This window comes from Rutidosis leptorrhynchoides, chromosome 6 (genome assembly GCF_046630445.1).
Source record: "Rutidosis leptorrhynchoides isolate AG116_Rl617_1_P2 chromosome 6, CSIRO_AGI_Rlap_v1, whole genome shotgun sequence".
Classification (NCBI taxonomy): domain Eukaryota; kingdom Viridiplantae; phylum Streptophyta; class Magnoliopsida; order Asterales; family Asteraceae; genus Rutidosis; species Rutidosis leptorrhynchoides.
The window spans coordinates 75,221,531-75,245,751 of record NC_092338.1 but is presented as its reverse complement, the minus strand read 5'-3'; positions in this window follow the sequence as shown (position 1 = coordinate 75,245,751).

The following is a 24,221-nucleotide window of genomic DNA, read 5'->3' as shown; positions in this document are numbered from 1 at the left end:
TGAGATCTTCTTTAGCAAAACATTTCTTCAAATTCGAGACATGGAAAGTGTTATGTAGAGCCGCGAGTTGTTGAGGTAACTCAAGTCGGTAAGCTACTGGTCCGACACGATCAATAATCTTGAATGGTCCAATATATCTTGGATTTAATTTCCCTCGTTTACCAAATCGAACAACACCTTTCCAAGGTGCAACTTTAAGCATGACCATCTCTCCAATTTCAAATTCTATATCTTTTCTTTTAATGTCAGCGTAGCTCTTTTGTCGACTTTGGGCGGTTTTCAACCGTTGTTGAATTTGGATGATCTTCTCGATAGTTTCTTGTATAATCTCCAGACCCGTAATCTGTCTATCCCCCACTTCACTCCAACAAATTGGAGACCTGCACTTTCTACCATAAAGTGCTTCAAACGGCACCATCTCAATGCTTGAATGGTAGCTGTTGTTGTAGGAAAATTCTGCTAACGGTAGATGTCGATCCCAACTGTTTCCGAAATCAATAACACATGCTCGTAGCATGTCTTCAAGCGTTTGTATCGTCCTTTTGCTCTGCCCATCAGTTTGTGGATGATAGGCAGTACTCATGTCTAGACGAGTTCCTAATGCTTGCTGTAATGTCTGCCAGAATCTTGAAATAAATCTGCCATCCCTATCAGAGATAATAGAGATTGGTATTCCATGTCTGGAGACGACTTCCTTCAAATACAGTCGTGCTAACTTCTCCATCTTGTCATCTTCTCTTATTGGTAGGAAGTGTGCGGATTTGGTGAGACGATCAACTATTACCCAAATAGTATCAAAACCACTTGCAGTCCTTGGCGATTTAGTGATGAAATCCATGGTAATGTTTTCCCATTTCCATTCCGGGATTTTGGGTTGTTGAAGTAGACCTGATGGTTTCTGATGCTCAGCTTTGACCTTAGAACACGTCAAACATTCTCCTACGTATTTAGCAACATCGGCTTTCATACCCGGCCACCAAAAATGTTTCTTGAGATCCTTGTACATCTTCCCCGTTCCAGGATGTATTGAGTATCTGGTTTTATGAGCTTCTCTAAGTACCATTTCTCTCATATCTCCAAAGTTTGGTACCCAAATCCTTTCAGCCCTATACCGGGTTCCGTCTTCCCGAATATTAAGATGCTTCTCCGATCCTTTGGGTATTTCATCCTTTAAATTTCCCTTTTTTAAAACTCCTTGTTGCGCCTCCTTTATTTGAGTAGTAAGGTTATTATGAATCATTATATTCATAGATTTTACTCGAATGGGTTCTCTGTCCTTCCTGCTCAAGGCATCGGCTACCACATTTGCCTTCCCCGGGTGGTAACGAATTTCAAAGTCGTAATCATTCAATAATTCAATCCACCTACGCTGCCTCATATTCAGTTGTTTCTGATTAAATATGTGTTGAAGACTTTTGTGGTCGGTATATATAGTACTTTTGACCCCATATAAGTAGTGCCTCCAAGTCTTTAATGCAAAAACAACCGCGCCTAATTCCAAATCATGCGTCGTATAATTTTGTTCGTGAATCTTCAATTGTCTAGACGCATAAGCAATCACATTCGTTCGTTGCATTAATACACAACCGAGACCTTGCTTTGATGTGTCACAATAAATCACAAAATCATCATTCCCTTCAGGCAATGACAATATAGGTGTCGTAGTTAGCTTTTTCTTCAATAACTGGAACGCTTTCTCTTGTTCATCATTCCATTCAAATTTCTTCCCTTTATGCGTTAATGCAGTCAAGGGTTTTGCTATTCTGGAAAAGTCTTGGATGAACCTTCTGTAGTAACCAGCTAGTCCTAAAAACTGGCGTATGTGTTTCGGAGTTTTCGGGGTTTCCCACTTTTCAACAGTTTCTATCTTTGCCGGATCCACCTTAATACCTTCTTTGTTCACTATGTGACCGAGGAATTGAACTTCTTCCAACCAAAATGCACACTTTGAAAACTTAGCATACAATTCTTCCTTCCTCAATACTTCTAACACCTTTCTCAAATGTTCACCGTGTTCTTGGTCATTCTTTGAGTAAATAAGTATGTCATCAATGAAAACAATGACAAACTTGTCAAGGTATGGTCCACACACTCGGTTCATAAGGTCCATGAACACAGCTGGTGCATTAGTTAAACCAAACGGCATGACCATAAACTCGTAATGACCGTAACGTGTTATGAAAGCAGTCTTTGGAATATCATCTTCTTTCACCCGCATTTGATGATACCCGGAACGTAAGTCAATCTTTGAATAAATAGACGAGCCTTGTAGTTGATCAAATAAGTCGTCGATTCTTGGTAGTGGGTAGAGGTTCTTGATGGTAAGTTTGTTCAACTCTCGGTAGTCGATACACAACCTGAATGTACCATCTTTCTTCTTGACAAACAAAACAGGAGCTCCCCACGGTGATGTGCTTGGTCGAATGAAACCACGCTCTAAAAGTTCTTGTAATTGGATTTGCAGTACTTTCATCTCGCTGGGTGCGAGTCTGTAAGGAGCACGAGCTATTGGTACAGCTCCTGGTACAAGATCTATTTGAAATTCAACGAATCGATGTGGGGGTAATCCCGGTAATTCTTTCGGAAATACATCGGGAAATTCTTTTGCAATGAGAACATCATTGATGCTCTTTTCTTCAGTTTATACTTTCTCGATGTGTGCTAGAACAGCATAGCAACCTTTTCTTATTAGTTTTTATGCCTTCAAATTACTAATAAGATGTAGCTTCGTGTTGCCCTTTTCTCCGTACACCATTAAGGGTTTTCCTTTTTCTCGTATAATGCGAATTGCATTTTTGTAACAAACGATCTCTGCTTTCACTTCTTTCAACCAGTCCATACCGATTATCACATCAAAACTCCCTAACTCTACTGGTATCAAATCAATCTTAAATGTTTCGCTAACCAGTTTAATTTCTCGATTCCGACATATATTATCTGCTGAAATTAATTTACCATTTGCTAATTCGAGTAAAAATTTATTATCCAAAGGCGTCAATGGACAACTTAATTTAGCACAAAAATCTCTACTCATATAGCTTCTATCTGCACCCGAATCAAATAAAACGTAAGCAGATTTATTGTCAATAAGAAACGTACCCGTAACAAGCTCCGGGTCTTCCTATGCCTCTGCCGCATTAATATTGAAAACTCTTCCGCGGCCTTGTCCATTCGTGTTCTCCTGGTTCGGGCAATTTCTAATAATGTGGCCCGGTTTTCCACATTTATAACAAACTACATTTGCATAACTTGCTCCGACACTACTTGCTCCGCCATTACTCGTTCCGACACCATTTGTTCCTTTCGTTCTATTAACCCCTGGTCCGTAGACCTCACACTTCGCCGCGCTATGACCATTTCTTTTACACTTGTTGCAAAATTTGGTGCAGAACCCCGAGTGATACTTTTCACACCTTTGGCATAGCTGCTTCTGATTGTTGTTGTTGTTGCGATTATTATTGTTGTTGGGATGATTGTTGTAGTTGTAGTTGCTGTTGTTGTTGTTGTTGTTGTTGGGCCGTTTGTTGTAGTTGCGATTGATGTTGCGATTGTTGGGATAATTGTTGCGATTATTGTTGTAATTGCTGTTGTTGTTGTATTGGTGATTCTTATCACCGTTTTCCTCCCACTTTCTTTTGACTTGCTTTACATTGGCCTCTTCAGCAGTCTGTTCTTTAATTCTTTCTTCAATCTGGTTCACTAGTTTGTGAGCCATTCTACATGCCTGTTGTATGGAGGCGGGCTCGTGTGAACTTATATCTTCTTGGATTCTTTCCGGTAATCCTTTCACAAACGCGTCAATCTTCTCTTCCTCATCTTCGAATGCTTCCGGACAGAATAGGCACAATTCTGTGAATCGTCTTTCGTATGTGGTAATATCAAATCCTTGGGTTCGTAACCCTCTAAGTTCTGTCTTGAGCTTATTGACCTCGGTTCTGGGACGGTACCTCTCGTTCATCAAGTGCTTGAATGCTGACCACGGTAGTGCGTACGCATCGTCTTGTCCCACTTGCTCTAGATAGGTATTCCACCATGTTAACGCAGAACCTGTGAAGGTATGCGTAGCATACTTCACTTTGTCCTCTTCAGTACACTTACTTATGGCAAACACCGATTCGACCTTCTCGGTCCACCGTTTCAATCCGATCGGTCCTTCGGTTCCATCAAATTCCAAAGGTTTGCAGGCAGTGAATTCTTTGTAGGTGCATCCTACACGATTTCCTGTATTGCTAGATCCAAGGTTATTGGTTGTATGTAGCGCAGCCTGTACTGCGGCTATGTTTGAAGCTAGAAAAGTACGGAATTCCTCTTCATTCATATTCACGGTGTGTCGAGTAGTCGGTGCCATTTCCTTCAAAATAGTCAAATGGAACAAGTTAATCATACAGAATATTAAGAGTAGTTAATAGTATTTCGTAGCATAATATGAACTCATTTATAAAAGCTTTTTCTTCATATTAGCGTTTTATAAGTTTAAATTCGGGTAGTACCTACCCGTTAAGTTCATACTTAGTAGCTAATATACAATTCAACTACTACAATTCTATATGAAAAACTGATTATAATAATATTTCGCGTTCAAACTTTTACACAATATTTTACAAACTTACAATACCGCTTATTTTACATATAGCATGAAATATAGCACACAATAAATTTGATACAAGATGGTTGTGAAGATAATTCTAGCTAGTACACAAGTCGTTCAGCAAAGGCAATAAAGACACGTAATTCATACGTCCAGAAACAAGTCATGCATTCTGGTTTTACTAGGATTACTTCCCATCCTTGGTCTTATGGAACATAACCGTTATGGCCGTTGATAAGACATCGTGTTGTAACGTTGTCAAAGGGACGAGGGTTACGTAATGTCCAACAGTCCCGTAACAATCTAAAAACCTCATTTCTTACCCCAATTACCGACTCCGTCACTTGTGGAAACGTTTTGTTTAATAGTTGTAGCCAAATGTTCTTGTTCTCACTTTGGTGAGAAGCGAACATTACTAATCCGTAAGCATAACATGCTTCTTTATGTTGCATGTTAGCCGCTTTTTCTAAATCACGAAGTCCAATATTTGGATATATTGAGTCAAAATAATTTCTTAACCCATTGCGTAAAATAGCATTTGGGTTCCCCGCAATATATGCGTCAAAGTAAACACATCGTAACTTATGGATTTCCCAATGTGATATCCCCCATCTTTCGAACGAAAGCCTTTTATAAACCAAGGCATTCTTGGAACGTTCTTCGAATGTCTTACAAACTGATCTCGCCTTAAATAGTTGTGCCGAAGAATTCTGACCGACTCTAGACAAGATTTCATCAATCATGTCTCCGGGTAGGTCTCTTAAAATATTGGGTTGTCTATCCATTTTGTGTTTTTATACTGTAAAATAGACAAGAGTTAGATTCATAAAAAAAATACTTATTAATACAAGCAATTTTTACATATATCATAAAGCATAAGCACACTATATTACTTATATTACACCACACGAATACAACTATCTTATTCCGACTCGCTTGTTTCTTCTTCTTCGGTTTTGGTTCGTTTTGCCAAGTTTCTAGGGATATATGATGTTCCCCTAATACGAGCCGTCATTATCCACATTGGTTTAGAAAAACCTGGTGGTTTAGAGGTTCCCGGGTCATTGTTACAACTTAAGGACTTCGGGGGTTGACGATACATATAAAGTTCATCGGGGTTGGAATTAGATTTCTCTATTTTTATGCCCTTTCCCTTATTATTTTCTTTTGCCTTTTTAAATTCAGTTGGGGTAATTTCTATAACATCATCGGAATTCTCGTCGGAATCCGATTCATCGGAGAATTGGTAATCCTCCCAATATTTTGCTTCCTTGGCGGAAACACCATTGACCATAATTAACCTTGGTCGGTTGGTTGAGGATTTTCTTTTACTTAACCGTTTTATTATTTCCCCCACCGGTTCTATTTCTTCATCCGGTTCCGATTCTTCTTCCGGTTCCGATTCTTCTTCCGGTTCCGACTCTTCTTCCGGTTCCTCTTCGGGAACTTGTGAATCAGTCCACGAATCATTCCAATTTACATTTGACTCTTCATTATTATTAGGTGAGTCAATGGGACTTGTTCTAGAGGTAGACATCTATCACATAATATCAAACGCGTTAAGAGATTAATATATCACATAATATTCACATGTTAAAAATATATAGTTTCCAACAAAATTTGTTAAGCAATCATTTTTCAAGTAAACACGGTCGAAGTCCAGACTCACTAATGCATCCTAACAAACTAGATAAGACATACTAATGCAAAATTCTAGTTCTCTAAGACCAACGCTCGGATACCAACTGAAATGTCCCGTTCTTATTGATTAAAAACGTTCCATATTAATTGATTTCGTTGCGAGGTTTTGACCTCTATATGAGACGTTTTTCAAAGACTGCATTCATTTTAAAACAAACCATAACCTTTATTTTATCAATAAAGGTTTAAAAAGATTTACGTAGATTATCAAATAATGATAATCTAAAATATCCTGTTTACACACGACCATTACATAATGGTTTACAATACAAATATGTTACAACAAAATAAGTTTCTTGAATGCAGTTTTTACACAATATCATACAAGCATGGACTCCAAATCTCGTCCTTATTTAAGTATGCGACAGCGGAATCTTTTAATAATTACCTGAGAATAAACATGCTTAAAACGTCAACAAAAATGTTGGTGAGTTATAGGTTTAACCTATATATATCAAATCATAATAATAGACCACAAGATTTCATATTTCAATACACATCCCATACATAGAGATAAAAATCATTCATATGGTGAACACCTGGTAACCGACATTAACAAGATGCATATATAAGAATATCCCCATCATTCCGGGACACCCTTCGGATATGATATAAATTTCGAAGTACTAAAGCATCTGGTACTTTGGATGGGGTTTGTAAGGCCCAATAGATCTATCTTTAGGATTCGCGTCAATTAGGGTGTCTGTTCCCTAATTCTTAGATTACCAGACTTAATAAAAAGGGGCATATTCGATTTCGTTAATTCAACCATAGAATGTAGTTTCACGTACTTGTGTCTATTTTGTAAATCATTTATAAAACCTGCATGTATTCTCATCCCAAAAATATTAGATTTTAAAAGTGGGACTATAACTCACTTTCACGGATTTTTACTTCGTCGAGAAGTAAGACTTGGCCACTGGTTGATTCACGAACCTATAACAATATATACATATATATCAAAGTATGTTCAAAATATATTTACAACACTTTTAATATATTTTGATGTTTTAAGTTTATTAAGTCAGCTGTCCTCGTTAGTAACCTACAACTAGTTGTCCACAGTTAGATGTACAGAAATAAATCTATAAATATTATCTTGAATCAATCCACGACCCAGTGTATACGTATCTCAGTATTGATCACAACTCAAACTATATATATTTTGGAATCAACCTCAACCCTGTATAGCTAACTCCAACATTCACATATAGAGTGTCTATGGTTGTTCCGAAATATATATAGATGTGTCGACATGATAGGTCGAAACATTGTATACGTGTCTATGGTATCTCAAGATTACATAATATACAATACAAGTTGATTAAGTTATGGTTGGAATAGATTTGTTACCAATTTTCACGTAGCTAAAATGAGAAAAATTATCCAATCTTGTTTTACCCATAACTTCTTCATTTTAAATCCGTTTTGAGTGAATCAAATTGCTATGATTTCATATTGAACTCTATTTTATGAATCTAAACAGAAAAATTATAGGTTTATAGTCGGAAAAATAAGTTACAAGTCGTTTTTGTAAAGGTAGTCATTTCAGTCGAAAGAACGACGTCTAGTTGACCATTTTAGAAAACATACTTCCACTTTGAGTTTAACCATAATTTTTTGATATAGTTTCATGTTCATAATAAAAATCATTTTCTCAGAATAACAACTTTTAAATCAAAGTTTATCATAGTTTTTAATTAACTATCCCAAAACAGCCTGCGGTGTTACTACGACGGCGTAAATCCGGATTTACGGTGTTTTTCGTGTTTCCAGGTTTTAAATCATTAAGTTAGCATATCATATAGATATAGAACATGTGTTTAGTTGATTTTAAAAGTCAAGTTAGAAGGATTAACTTTTGTTTGCGAACAAGTTTAGAATTAACTAAACTATGTTCTAGTGATTACAAGTTTAAACCTTCGAATAAGATAGCTTTATATGTATGAATCGAATGATGTTATGAACATCATTACTACCTTAAGTTCCTTGGATAAACCTACTGGAAAAGAGAAAAATGGATTTAGCTTCAACGGATCCTTGGATGGCTCGAAGTTCTTGAAGCAGAATCATGACACGAAAACAAGTTCAAGTAAGATCATCACTTGAAATAAGATTGTTATAGTTATAGAAATTGAACCAAAGTTTGAATATGATTATTACCTTGTATTAGAATAATAACCTACTGTAAGAAACAAAGATTTATTGAGGTTGGATGATCACCTTACAAGATTGGAAGTGAGCTAGCAAACTTGAAAGTATTCTTGATTTTATGTAACTAGAACTTGTAGAATATATGAAGAACACTTAGAACTTGAAGATAGAACTTGAGAGAGATCAATTAGATGAAGAAAATTGAAGAATGAAAGTGTTTGTAGGTGTTTTTGTTCGTTGGTGTATGGATTAGATATAAAGGATATGTAATTTTGTTTTCATGTAAATAAGTCATGAATGATTACTCATATTTTTGTAATTTTATGAGATATTTCATGCTAGTTGCCAAATGATGGTTCCCACATGTGTTAGGTGACTCACATGGGCTACTAAGAGCTGATCATTGGATTGTATATACCAATAGTACATACATCTAAAAGCTGTGTATTGTACGAGTACGAATACGGGTGCATACGAGTAGAATTGTTGATGAAATTGAACGAGGATGTAATTGTAAGAATTTTTGTTAAGTAGAAGTATTTTGATAAGTGTATTGAAGTCTTTCAAAAGTGTATAAAGACATATTAAAACACTACATGTATATACATTTTAACTGAGTCGTTAAGTCATCGTTAGTCATTACATGTAAGTGTTGTTTTGAAACCTTTAGGTTAACGATCTTGTTAAATGTTGTTAACCCAATGTTTATAATATCAAATGAGATTTTAAATTATTATATTATCACGATATTATCATGTATGAATATCTCTTAATATGATATATATACATTAAATGTCTTTACAACGATAATCGTTACATATATGTCTCGTTTAAAAATCATTAAGTTAGTAATCTTGTTTTTACATATGTAGTTCAATGTTAATATACTTAATAATATGTTTACTTATCATAGTATCATGTTAACTATATATATATCCATATATATGTCATCATATAGTTTTTACAAGTTTTAACGTCCGTGAATCACCGGTCAACTTGGGTGGTCAATTGTCTATATGAAACATATTTTAATTAATCAAGTCTTAACAAGTTTGATTGCTTAACATGTTGGAAACATTTAATCATATAAATATCAATCTCAATTAATATATATAAACATGGAAAAGTTCGGGTCACTACACCCGAACCAGGAGAACACGAATGGACAAGGCCGCGGAAGAGTTTTCAATATTAATACGGCAGAGGCACAGGAAGACCCGGAGCTTGTTACGGGTACGTTTCTTATTGACAATAAATCTGCTTACGTTTTATTTGATTCGGGTGCGGATAGAAGCTATATGAGTAGAGATTTTTATGCTAAATTAAGTTGTCCATTGACGCCTTTGGATAGTAAATTTTTACTCGAATTAGCAAATGGTAAATTAATTTCAGCAGATAATATATGTCGGAATCGAGAAATTAAACTGGTTAGCGAAACATTTAAGATTGATTTGATACCAGTAGAGTTAGGGAGTTTTGATATGATAATCGGTATGGACTGGTCACTACAGTACCTACCCGTTAAATAAATTTCGTCCCGAAATTTTAAGCTGTTGAAGGTGTTGACGAATCTTCTGGAAATAGATGCGGGTATTTCTTCTTCATCTGATCTTCATGCTCCCAGGTGAACTCGGGTCCTCTACGAGCATTCCATCGAACCTTAATAATTGGTATCTTGTTTTGCTTAAGTCTTTTAACCTCACGATCCATTATTTCGACGGGTTCTTCGATGAATTGAAGTTTTTCGTTGATTTGGATTTCATCTAACGGAATAGTGAGATCTTCTTTAGCAAAACATTTCTTCAAATTCAAGACGTGGAAAGTGTTATGTACAGCCGCGAGTTGTTGAGGTAACTCAAGTCGGTAAGCTACTGGTCCGACACGATCAATAATCTTGAATGGTCCAATATACCTTGGATTTAATTTCCCTCGTTTACCAAATCGAACAACGCCTTTCCAAGGTGCAACTTTAAGCATGACCATCTCTCCAATTTCAAATTCTATATCTTTTCTTTTATTGTCAGCGTAGCTCTTTTGTCGACTTTGGGCGGTTTTCAACCGTTGTTGAATTTGGATGATCTTCTCGGTAGTTTCTTGTATAATCTCCGGACCCGTAATCTGTCTATCCCCCACTTCACTCCAACAAATCGGAGACCTGCACTTTCTACCATAAAGTGCTTCAAACGGTGCCATCTCAATGCTTGAATGGTAGCTGTTGTTGTAGGAAAATTCTGCTAACGGTAGATGTCGATCCCAACTGTTTCTGAAATCAATAACACATGCTCGTAGCATGTCTTCAAGCATTTGTATCGTCCTTTCGCTCTGCCCATCAGTTTGTGGATGATAGGCAGTACTCATGTCTAGACGAGTTCCTAATGCTTGCTGTAATGTCTGCCAGAATCTTGAAATAAATCTGCCATCCCTATCAGAGATAATAGAGATTGGTATTCCATGTCTGGAGACGACTTCCTTCAAATACAGTCGTGCTAACTTCTCCATCTTGTCATCTTCTCTTATTGGCAGGAAATGTGCTGATTTGGTGAGACGATCAACTATTACCCAAATAGTATCAAAACCACTTGCAGTCCTTAGCAATTTAGTGATGAAATCCATGGTAATATTTTCCCATTTCCATTCCGGGATTTCGGGTTGTTGAAGTAGACCTGATGGTTTCTGATGCTCAGCTTTGACCTTAGAACACGTCAAACATTCTCCTACGTATTTAGCAACATCGGCTTTCATACCCGGCCACCAAAAATGTTTCTTGAGATCCTTGTACATCTTCCCCGTTCCAGGATGTATTGAATATCTGGTTTTATGAGCTTCTCTAAGTACCATTTCTCTCATATCTCCAAATTTTGGTACCCAAATCCTTTCAGCCCTATACCGGGTTCCGTCTTCCCGAATATTAAGATGCTTCTCCGATCCTTTGGGTATTTCATCCTTTAAATTTCCCTCTTTTAAAACTCCTTGTTGCGCCTCCTTTATTTGAGTAGTAAGGTTATTATGAATCATTATATTCATAGATTTTACTCAAATGGGTTCCCTGTCCTTCCTGCTCAAGGCATCGGCTACACCATTTGCCTTCCCCGGGTGGTAACGAATCTCAAAGTCGTAATCATTCAATAATTCAATCCACCTACGCTGCCTCATATTCAGTTGTTTCTGATTAAATATGTGTTGAAGACTTTTGTGGTCGGTATATATAATACTTTTGACCCCATATAAGTAGTGCCTCCTAGTCTTTAATGCAAAAACAACCGCGCCTAATTCCAAATCATGCGTCGTATAATTTTGTTCGTGAATCTTCAATTGTCTAGACGCATAAGCAATCACCTTCGTTCGTTGCATTAATACACAACCGAGACCTTGCTTTGATGCGTCACACTAAATCACAAAATCATCATTCCCTTCAGGCAATGACAATATAGGTGCTGTAGTTAGCTTTTTCTTCAATAACTGAAACGCTTTCTCTTGTTCATCATTCCATTCAAATTTCTTCCCTTTATGCGTTAATGCAGTCAAGGGTTTTGCTATTCTGGAAAAGTCTTGGATGAACCTTCTGTAGTAACCAGCTAGTCCCAAAAACTGGCGTATGTGTTTCGGAGTTTTCGGGGTTTCCCACTTTTCAACAGTTTCTATCTTTGCTGGATCCACCTTAATACCTTCTTTGTTCACTATGTGACCGAGGAATTGAACTTCTTCCAACCAAAATGCACACTTTGAAAACTTAGCGTACAATTCTTCCTTCCTCAATACTTCTAACACCTTTCTCAAATGTTCACCGTGTTCTTGGTCATTCTTTGAGTAAATAATTATGTCATCAATGAAAACAATGACAAACTTGTCAAGGTATGGTCCACACACTCGGTTCATAAGGTCCATGAACACAGCTGGTGCATTAGTTAAACCAAACGGCATGACCATAAACTCGTAATGACCGTAACGTGTTCTGAAAGCAGTCTTTGGAATATCATCTTCTTTCACCCACATTTGATGATACCCGGAACGTAAGTCAATCTTTGAATAAACAGACGAGCCTTGTAGTTGATCAAATAAGTCGTCGATTCTCGGTAGTAGGTAGCGGTTCTTGATGGTAAGTTTGTTCAACTCTCGGTAGTCGATACACAACCTGAATGTACCATCTTTCTTCTTGACAAACAAAACAGGAGCTCCCCACGGTGATGTGCTTGGTCGAATGAAACCACGCTCTAAAAGTTCTTGTAATTGGCTTTGCAGTTCTTTCATCTCGCTGGGTGCGAGTCTGTAAGGAGCACGAGCTATTGGTGCAGCTCCTGGTACAAGATCTATTTGAAATTCAACGGATCGATGTGGGGGTAATCCCGGTAATTCTTTCGGAAATACATCGGGAAATTCTTTTGCAATGGGAACATCATTGATGCTCTTTTCTTCAGTTTCTACTTTCTCGACGTGTGCTAGAACAGCATAGCAACCTTTTCTTATTAGTTTTTATGCCTTCAAATTACTAATAAGATGTAGCTTCGTGTTGCCCTTTTCTCCGTACACCATTAAGGGTTTTCCTTTTTCTCATATAATGCGAATTGCATTTTTGTAACAAACTCCCTAACTCTACTAACTCTACTGGTATCAAATCAATCTTAAATGTTTCGCTAACCAGTTTAATTTCTCGATTCTGACATATATTATCTGCTGAAATTAATTTACCATTTGCTAATTCGAGTAAAAATTTACTATCCAAAGGTGTCAATGGACAACTTAATTTAGCATAAAAATCTCTACTCATATAGCTTCTATCCGCACCCGAATCAAATAAAACGTAAGCAGATTTATTGTCAATAAGAAACGTACCCGTAACAAGCTCCGGGTCTTCATGTGCCTCTGTCGCATTAATATTGAAAACTCTTCCGCGGCCTTGTCCATTCGTGTTCTCCTGGTTCGGGTGTAGTGACCCGAACTTTTCCATGTTTATATATATTAATTGAGATTGATATTTACATGATTAAATGTTTCCAACATGTTAAGCAATCAAACTTGTTAAGACTTGATTAATTAAAATATGTTTCATATAGACAATTGACCACCCAAGTTGACCGGTGATTCACGGACGTTAAAACTTGTAAAAACTATATGATGACATATATATGGATATATATATATAGTTAACATGATACTATGATAAATAAACATATCATTAAGTATATTAACAATGAACTACATATGTAAAAACAAGACTACTAACTTAATGATTTTTAAACGAGACATATATGTAACGATTATCGTTGTAAAGACATTTAATGTATATATATCATATTAAGAGATATTCATACATGATAATATCATGATAATATAATAATTTAAAATCTCATTTGATATTATAAACATTGGGTTAACAACATTTAACAAGATCGTTAACCTAAAGGTTTCAAAACAACACTTACATGTAACGACTAACGATGACTTAACGACTCAGTTAAAATGTATATACATGTAGTGTTTTAATATGTATTTATACACTTTTGAAAGACTTCAATACACTTATCAAAATACTTCTACTTAACAAAAATTCTTACAATTACATCCTCGTTCAGTTTCATCAACAATTCTACTCGTATGCACCCGTATTCGTACTCGTACAATACACAAATTTTAGATGTATGTACTATTGGTATATACACTCCAATGATCAGCTCTTAGCAGCCCATGTGAGTCACCTAACACATGTGGGAACCATCATTTGGCAACTAGCATGAAATATCTCATAAAATTACAAAAATATGAGTAATCATTCATGACTTATTTACATGAAAACAAAATTACATATCCTTTATATCTAATCCATACACCAACGACCAAAAACACCTACAAACACTTTCATTCTTTAATTTTCTTCATCTAATTGATCTCTCTCAAGTTCTATCTTCAAGTTCTAAGTGTTCTTCATAAATTCTACAAGTTCTAGTTACATAAAATCAAGAATACTTTCAAGTTTGCTAGCTCACTTCCAATCTTGTAAGGTGATCATCCAACCTCAAGAAATCTTTGTTTCTTACAGTAGGTTATCATTCTAATACAAGGTAATAATCATATTCAAACTTTGATTCAATTTCTATAACTATAACAATCTTATTTCAAGTGATGATCTTACTTGAACTTGTTTTCGTGTCATGATTCTCTTCAAGAACTTCGAGCCATCCAAGGATCCATTGAAGCCAGATCCATTTTTCTCTTTTCCAGTAGGTTTATCCAAGGAACTTAAGGTAGTAATGATGTTCATAACATCATTCGATTCATACATATAAAGCTATCTTATTCGAAGGTTTAAACTTGTAATCACTAGAACATAGTTTAGTTAATTCTAAACTTGTTCGCAAACAAAAGTTAATCCTTCTAACTTGACTTTTAAAATCAACTAAACACATTTTCTATATCTATATGATATGCTAACTTAATGATTTAAAACCTGGAAACATGAAAAACACCGTAAAACCGGATTTACGCCGTCGTAGTAACACCGCGGGCTGTTTTGGGTTAGTTAATTAAAAACTATGATAAACTTTGATTTAAAAGTTGTTATTCTGAGAAAATGATTTTTATTATGATCATGAAACTATATCCAAAAATTATGGTTAAACTCAAAGTGGAAGTATGTTTTCTAAAATGGTCAACTAGACGTCGTTCTTTCGACTGAAATGACTACCTTTACAAAAACGACTTGTAACTTATTTTTCCGACTATAAACCTATACTTTTTCTGTTTAGATTCATAAAATAGAGTTCAATATGAAATCATAGCAATTTGATTCACTCAAAACGGATTTAAAATGAAGAAGTTATGGGTAAAACAAGATTGGATAATTTTTCTCATTTTAGCTACGTGAAAATTGGTAACAAATCTATTCCAACCATAACTTAATTAACTTGTATTGTATATTATGTAATCTTGAGATACCATAGACACGTATACAATGTTTCGACCTATCATGTCGACACATCTATATATATTTCGGAACAACCATAGACACTCTATATGTGAATGTTGGAGTTAGCTATACAGGGTTGAGGTTGATTCCAAAATATATATAGTTTGAGTTGTGATCAATACTGAGATACGTATACACTGGGTCGTGGATTGATTCAAGATAATATTTATCGATTTATTTCTGTACATCTAACTGTGGACAACTAGTTGTAGGTTACTAACGAGGACAGCTGACTTAATAAACTTAAAACATCAAAATATATTAAAAGTGTTGTAAATATATTTTGAACATACTTTGATATATATGTATATATTGTTATAGGTTCGTGAATCAACCAGTGGCCAAGTCTTACTTCTCGACGAAGTAAAAATCCGTGAAAGTGAGTTATAGTCCCACTTTTAAAATCTAATATTTTTGGGATGAGAATACATGCAGGTTTTATAAATGATTTACAAAATAGACACAAGTACGTGAAACTACATTCTATGGTTGAATTAACGAAATCGAATATGCCCCTTTTTATTAAGTCTGGTAATCTAAGAATTAGGGAACAGACACCCTAATTGACGCGAATCCTAAAGATAGATCTATTGGGCCTAACAAACCCCATCCAAAGTACCGGATGCTTTAGTACTTCGAAATTTATATCATATCCGAAGGGTGTCCCGGAATGATGGGGATATTCTTATATATGCATCTTGTTAATGTCGGTTACCAGGTGTTCACCATATGAATGATTTTTATCTCTATGTATGGGATGTGTATTGAAATATGAAATCTTGTGGTCTATTATTATGATTTGATATATATAGGTTAAACCTATAACTCACCAACATTTTTGTTGACGTTTTAAGCATGTTTATTCTCAGGTGATTATTAAAAGCTTCCGCTGTTGCATACTTAAATAAGGACGAGATTTGGAGTCCATGCTTGTATGATATTGTGTAAAAACTGCATTCAAGAAACTTATTTTGTTGTAACATATTTGTATTGTAAACCATTATGTAATGGTCGTGTGTAAACAGAATATTTTAGATTATCATTATTTGATAATCTACGTAAAGCTTTTTAAACCTTTATTGATGAAATAAAGGTTATGGTTTGTTTTAAAATGAATGCAGTCTTTGAAAAACGTCTCATATAGAGGTCAAAACCTCGCAACGAAATCAATTAATATGGAACGTTTTTAATCAATAAGAACGGGACATTTCAATATATTGGTCCTTTCGAAATTTTGGAGCGTGTTGGACCCGTTGCTTACCGTTTGGATCTACCAGCATAATTGAGCTCAGTTCATCCTACCTTCCACGTGTCAAACTTGAAGAAGTGTCTTGTTGCACCCGAACTTATCATACCACTTGAAGAACTTACTATTGATGACAAACTCCACTTCGTGGAAGAACCTGTCAAAATTATGGACCGTGAGGTCAAGACTTTGAAATGCAACAAGATTCCGATTGTCCGAGTACAATGGAATGCCAAACGAGGACCGGAGTTTACTTGGGAGCGAGAGGATCAAATGATGCAGAAGTATCCTCACCTTTTCCCGAATCCTCCATCTACCTCAACTTAAAATTTCGGGACGAAATTTTCTTTAACAGGTGGGTAATGTAACGACCCTGGATTTTCCAACGTTTACTTATTAATAATTATTATTAATACTTGTGATTTAACGAATGTATGTTATTACATTTACTTGTTACCATGATTGATCATACTTGACTTTAAATGCCCGAAACGTCTTTGTAACACACGTACATTACACGAATAATATTTTAGAATATTATTTACATTCATGATTAAGCTTTATTAATCATTTTAATTAACTAAGATTATTAGTTAATTACTTGGCCTTTTATTGGATTAATTTGTTAATTAATTGGACTTGGACTCTTAATTAGTGGACTTAGAAGCCCACCCTACTCACTTAGTGGACTTATTGGCCCATTACTTCATGTAAGTATCACATTATGGATTAACTAGTTGGTTTGATACTTAAAGAATCTAGTTACACATCTTTCCCATGAACAACCACCTTGTAACCAACTTTTAAGGCTTTAACATGCATGAACTAGTGGACTAAGCCCTTCCCCTCTCCTCTCCCAATACCATCGGCCTAGGGTGTATAATGGGAGGGTTTTGTTTCTTTTTTGCATTACTTACTCACAAGTATCTTTCACACTTCACACACACACTTTTACTTGCAAATTCCTCTCAACATTTTCTCTCCTTTTCCTCTCTAAATTGTAAGTATCAAGAACTTCTTTTTCTTCCTTTCTCTTGGCCAAAACCGAACCATAACACTCTCATCATCATCATCATCTTTTGTTTGTTGTTACTTGTCTTTGATTATGTTGACTTACTTATAGTTGTTTACTTACATGTTATCAAGAATCAAACTCTTTAGTTTGATTCTTCATTTTATCTTGTAATAACAAGAACATACAAGAACATAAACTTTCTAGTTATGTTCTACACTTATTGTTTTTAAAAGATTAAAGTTCATGTGTTGAAAGCATACTTGTGTTCATGAAGTAAACTTAAAGTCTACTTCCTTAAAGATCAAAGCTTTGGTTGAATCTTTAAAAGTATGAACAACCATGACTTATTAACTTGTTTATTTAGTTTATTACTTCATTTACTTGCACTTTAATTTCATGAATCATGTTGTTGCTGGTCAAATGTTACTAGTTAACTTTGACCTCATTTTTCTTGAACAAAAGTTAACTTTAAAGGTTCAAGAACATGGAAGTGTAACTCTTTAGTTATAACTTCATACACTTGTGTTAGATTTAACTTAATAACTTTAGATCTAGACTTTTGGGTCTTGAATCTTCAAGATCTAACTAAGAACTAGGTTCTACAACTTAAGATCTTGATTAGTTAGTTTACTTTCAAGTTTGTAGTTCAATATTACTTTTATAGTTCATGTATGTGTTAAATCTAAGACTTTGATGTAACTTTGGTTCATCGAAACACTTGCAACACTTAATTGAGTTGTGCTACTTATCTTAGACTTACACTTGGATTATGATGGTCAAAACTTGGTAAAGATGATGTAAACACATCAACGAGTTGTACACTTGAAGCTATATGCATCAAGGATGAGAACCGTGATAAACATCGAGTACCAAGAAACCCCGGAACCTACTGTTTACTGTTACTGGGTCTGATCAGTATGACCTGGGCTACTGTAAAGATGATTTTCAGTTATCTCTGTTCGAGTAGATAACTTTTCATTTATGACTCGTCTTAATCCGAGTTACGGTTTAGGATTTATGGCCCTCCGATCGTCACTATGTCCTTTTAACGTTGTGCTAAAAATTCTGACCTACTCGCACTTAGACCGTCGCCACGGTCAAACGAAGACGAGTTTACTTCTGGAATTTTTACCACAACTAAAGCACTCATATACGGAGCCATGGCCACTGGTCTCACCTTATTTCAGTAGGTATTGAGGTCGTGGCGACTGACCGAAGACAGCCTTTGTTTTAAACTTCTTTCATAAACGAAACTTACTCTGCACCTTTTGTTTGATGATGATGATGATGACCTTTAAGACCTAATTTACATAATTTTAAACCTATTGAGACGATTTACTAACTTAGTACTATTTGACTTAGATTGAGGACTTTCCGGACCTACGTACTTGCTTATTTCCCGACTCGACTTTACCACTACTTTACCACTGTGAGTTATAGCAATCCCTTTTTACTTTAACTATTTTGGTAACTGAGAATACATGCGCATTTTACGTTTTACATACTAGGCACGAGTACTTAAACTTATATATGTGTGGGTTATACAACGGCATAAACATTCCCTTTAGCTCGGTAACGTTTAGTCATTGGTTTTTGAACCGGTGAACGCGAATCTTAGATATGGATCCATAGGGTTTGACATCCCCACTCGGGCTAGTCGCGCTAGCATTTAACGAGTGTTTAATACTTCGTATACATACGCACTTGCCAAGTGTACTTTTAGGGGGTATAAACGTTAAGTTAGTTACCAAGTGCCCACGGTTAACACATACTTTATCATACTGTTTTGAAACGCTCTTTATAGCACTGAAATCTCGTGGCCTACCTTACATACTGTTATACTTAAACTATAGCTCACCAACCTTTGTGTTGACGTTTTTAAGCATGTTTTTCTCAGGTGCTTAAGGTTAGCTGCTTCCGATGTGTACTAGTCTTGCTGTAGACACCCGTTGCTCTAGAGTTATCACCGCATGAACTGTTTATCTTGCATTCAAACTTATTTACTTTTGAAACTATGATCTGTAACGACCTAAGGGTCACGCACTATTATATTTGCTTCTGTTCATTGAAGCATAACTGTGACGATCGCTCCAAATCCATATGGACGAACACGTCATTCATCAATTTCATTGCGAGGTATTTGACCTCTGTATGATACGTTTTGTAAACATTGCATTCTTTTGAAAAGGCTCACCATAAATGAATATTTATATCAAAGGTTTTTGATATGTGATGATTTCTACATATAGACAATCACCGTAAATAATAGTTTACAATAGTACTTCCGTTGACAATGCAGTCAAAATAAGATACATGGTGATGATTTGGTGAATGCAACGTTTCCTTGAAAAATATGCCATGTAAGACTCCATGCACATAGCTTGTCTAACATATAAGCAAACAGCGGAAGACTTCCAGGGAACCTGAGAATAAACATGCTAACAAGTGTCAATATAAAGGTTGGTGAGTTCATAGTTTTAATGTTTCGCATAATCTGTACATAAAAGTGGATCACAAGATTTCAGTTGTTTCAACCAGAAACATTTATCAAAATATTTTACAAGATTGAGCACCCTGGTAACTAAGCTTTAACGTTATAATAAGTACCCCTGTTTTAACATACATGCAACCAACATGTACAATACACTCAAACCAACGTGTACTAAACTCAAATAGCATACGTCCGTTAAAAGGCTAGTGCTCTAGCTCGGATGGGGATATCAAGCCCTATGGATCCATATACAACTATTCACTCCCACCAGTTCTTATAACCGGCAGTTACTAGTTACCAAAGCTAAGGGATTTTCGGTTCAAACTCGGTGTAGAATTTAGTATGTACTTGTATCCATTGCGTTTAAAATAAAGTGCATGTATTCTCAGTCCAAAAATATAGATTTCAAAAGCAATTAAAAAGAGAGCAAATGAAACTCACCTTAGCAGCATATAAAGTCGTTCACCAAAATGTGACCGAAACTCGGATTACCAAATAACCGTAGATCTTAACCTAGAGAACATTTGTTGGTCAATAAATGTCTATCAAGCTAGGTCAGGTCATAGTGTATCACAATCCTAATGCTCGATATCAACATACAAAAGTTATCCAATGTTGTTTTAAAAAGTCAATTTTGACAATAGTTCAACAAACGAGACGTACCTTATATAAGGATTCATTTAATCGGTTGGTAATATTTAAAAGTTCACTTTATCAATCTCGTAAACAAGTTGTTTAAATCTTAATTGCAGATTCAAAAGCAATTTCAATTAACATCAATTATAATTCAGTTGATCATATCTTTTAATCCGTTCATCGAAACTATTCGATATCTAAATGAAAAGTTATTGATTTTTCGCCAGCATTCCAAAAACATGTATATCATATACCTTTTACCAGTAATATATGTATTTAATTTGTGATTCATTATAAACTGTTTAACGACGAAATTTAGCATACAAGCATATATAAATATATATACTCGAGCACTAGACATGGATACACAATTAGTATATAAAAGATAAAATATGTGTGCTTACGTATCAATATTGAGATTCAATATTGTAGGAAAGTACGTAGACACAATGGAGATGATAAACACTAGGTTTGATTCACAAATATCCCCCGAACATTACCCATAACCTCCTTGGCAATAACTCATAATTTCCTTAGCTCTATCCCGCTTGAAAACCATTTTGAAAGTGACATGCTCATAACCTCGTCGTAGTATTTTATGTGCTACTACTAATAATAATAGGATTAATAATAATATTAATCTTAATAATAATAATAATAATAATAATAATAATAATAATAATAATTTAAATTATACGAGTAAGAATGAATGAGGAAAGATGGAACCAGATCGAGCTATTTATAGTATGTGACCTACTACAGTACCCCATGCGATCGCATGAGTTTTCAGTGTTTTTGTCATGCGATCGCATGGCCGCCTTATCCGTTTTTGTTTGCTAGTTCGTCGACATCAAATAGGGGGGGTACTGTAGCAAATAGTGTTACTGTAGCAAATAGTGATTTACTGTAGCAAATAGTGTTTTACTGTAGCAAAGTAATTTTCACTGTAGCAAATAGTGTTTTACTGTAGGAAAGTCGTTTTTACTTGTACATATATATATATATATATATATATATATATATATATATATATATATATATATATATATATATACATACATATAATTGTTCATGAATCGTCGAGAGTAGTCAAAGATAATTGTATATATGAAACAGTTCTAAAATTTTGAGACTCAATCTAACAGACTTTGTTTAACGTGTCAAAATAAAAAAATTGTATAGAGAATTGGTTTAAATAAGTCAAAAATTTTCGGGTCATCACAATAACTTTGGTTGTAAACCACTTGACGTTCGTTATGACGTCACCTTTTATCATGAATGCAAACGTATTTTGAAATAGCATATAGTGTTGACCTTGTAGTGATCCCGTTGTTAATGATTCGTACACGATGGTTTTGTACGGGGCATCACACATGGCCAGCTGGATCCAGCCAAATGCTTTTGTTTTCTTGTTTGCCGACGGTTTTAATATATAATATAATATATATATAATTTTAAGAATTAATTATATATTATATTATATTCATGTGCATAGTTAACTTGTAATTTTTAGTCCGTTGCGTTGCGCGTTGAGAGTTGACTCTGGTCCTGGTTCCGGATTTTCGAACGTCCTTGCGTACTATTTAATATCTTGTACTTTGCGTTTTACGGCTTGTACTCTTGTAATTTTGAGACGTTCCTTATCAATAAATTGAACCACTTGGATTGTACTTTGTACTTTTTAGCTTTTTGGTCGTTTGCGTCTTCAAATCGTCGAATCTGTCTTTTGTCTTCACCTTTTATTATTTAAACGAATATCACTTGTAAATAGAATAATTGCAACTAAAAGCTTGTCTTTCTTGAGGGATAATGCTATGAAATATATGTTTGTTTTTAGTATTATCAGTGTGTGACACCGCTATTTTTTTTTTTTACATGTGGTGGAAGCATTTATATATTAATTATAAAATAAACATTAACTATTGTTAACACAACCAGTGTCACGTGTCATTACAAAATACATATTTAACTGGAAAAGACGTAATTAGATTCTGCTTTCAAAAGTACACGGTTCATGTCCTAAAAGACTACATCAGAGTTAACCCTGTCAAACATAACATCACCATGCCCGTCTTCACCCAAACAGCACTATCTACAAAAGCTATCAACCTGCAGGGAGGAGATGGAGGGGAATTAGCACGAAGCTAAGTGAGTACGATTAACTACATGCCATAGCATACAGAAGTGTTATACTAATCATGTCACATAGTCTAACACACAAACATCACCCAAGTGTCGTCTACAGAGACTCTGGCGGCTCGGCCAAACCATTAACCACCAGCTGATCGGAAAGGGGCTTACCAGAAGTTCCTCCACCACCGTGTTGTATATATATAATCCACACGCGACGGACGTGTCATTCACATATATATACACCACGATTGTCTAGGCCACCACATGAGGAACCCAACCCGCAGGTTGATCTCTCCTACCGAGGCCACCACACAATAGGAATGCACTGGGCTCCAGCAGACAAGCATTAACCAACATGCAGTCATCACAACGTACTAACTAACCACATCAATAAGTATATCTAACAAGCATGGCAATCATAATATAACATGCTACTCTATACTATATTCTCCAGTTAGTCTCACTCACCGATTACCAGCAAACGAGAAGGTATTCAGCTATCAAATCACTGAACCTTCTCTTTCTCCTTTTCTCCTGAGAAAAACATATACACAAGTTAGTTTCTGTCCGTTAACCCATAATAACCCAATACATAAATTTTTGTATCAAAAAGCGTCCGCTAAATTTTTTTTCTTAACACTTATGCACTTTCAAAATTTACATCCTGAACATCAAAATACAAACGGGCAGCATAACGGCTAAAAAATCAACACTTGGTAAAATATTTATGTACCAAAGACACTCGGTCGACTGTCAGAGACAGTCGGCCGACTGTCTACACTCACTCGGCCGAGTGTCTAGTCACTCGGTCGATGGTCTCTCACAGACACACTCGGTCGATGGTCGAGTCGGTCAGTCGAGTGTCTCAAGACACTCGGCCGACTGTGTTTATCTGCAAAAGCTGAAGACAAAATGACGGGTTTCACCCAAAATCAACCAATTCTTAATCTAGAGCTCGATTATGACCTCAAAACTGACCAAATCGAATACACTAAACATGTAGAAACATAAACCCACAAAATTTAAACTCAAACAACATCAAATCTAACCATTTTGACCCAATTTACTCACTTTGTAAAACTTTACACAAAATACCAATTTTCTCAAAGATTAGAGCATGAAATGTTTTGATTCTTACCTTGATAGAATCAGTAAATCACAAAGAACACAAAAATGTAACTGATTTGAGCTCTAAAACAAGAATCAAAGATTAGGGTTTGGTAGTTGGAAGGGATGAGAGTACGGAGTGTTTGAGAAAAATATAGAAATGGGAAGAAGAACACAACACTAGTCATC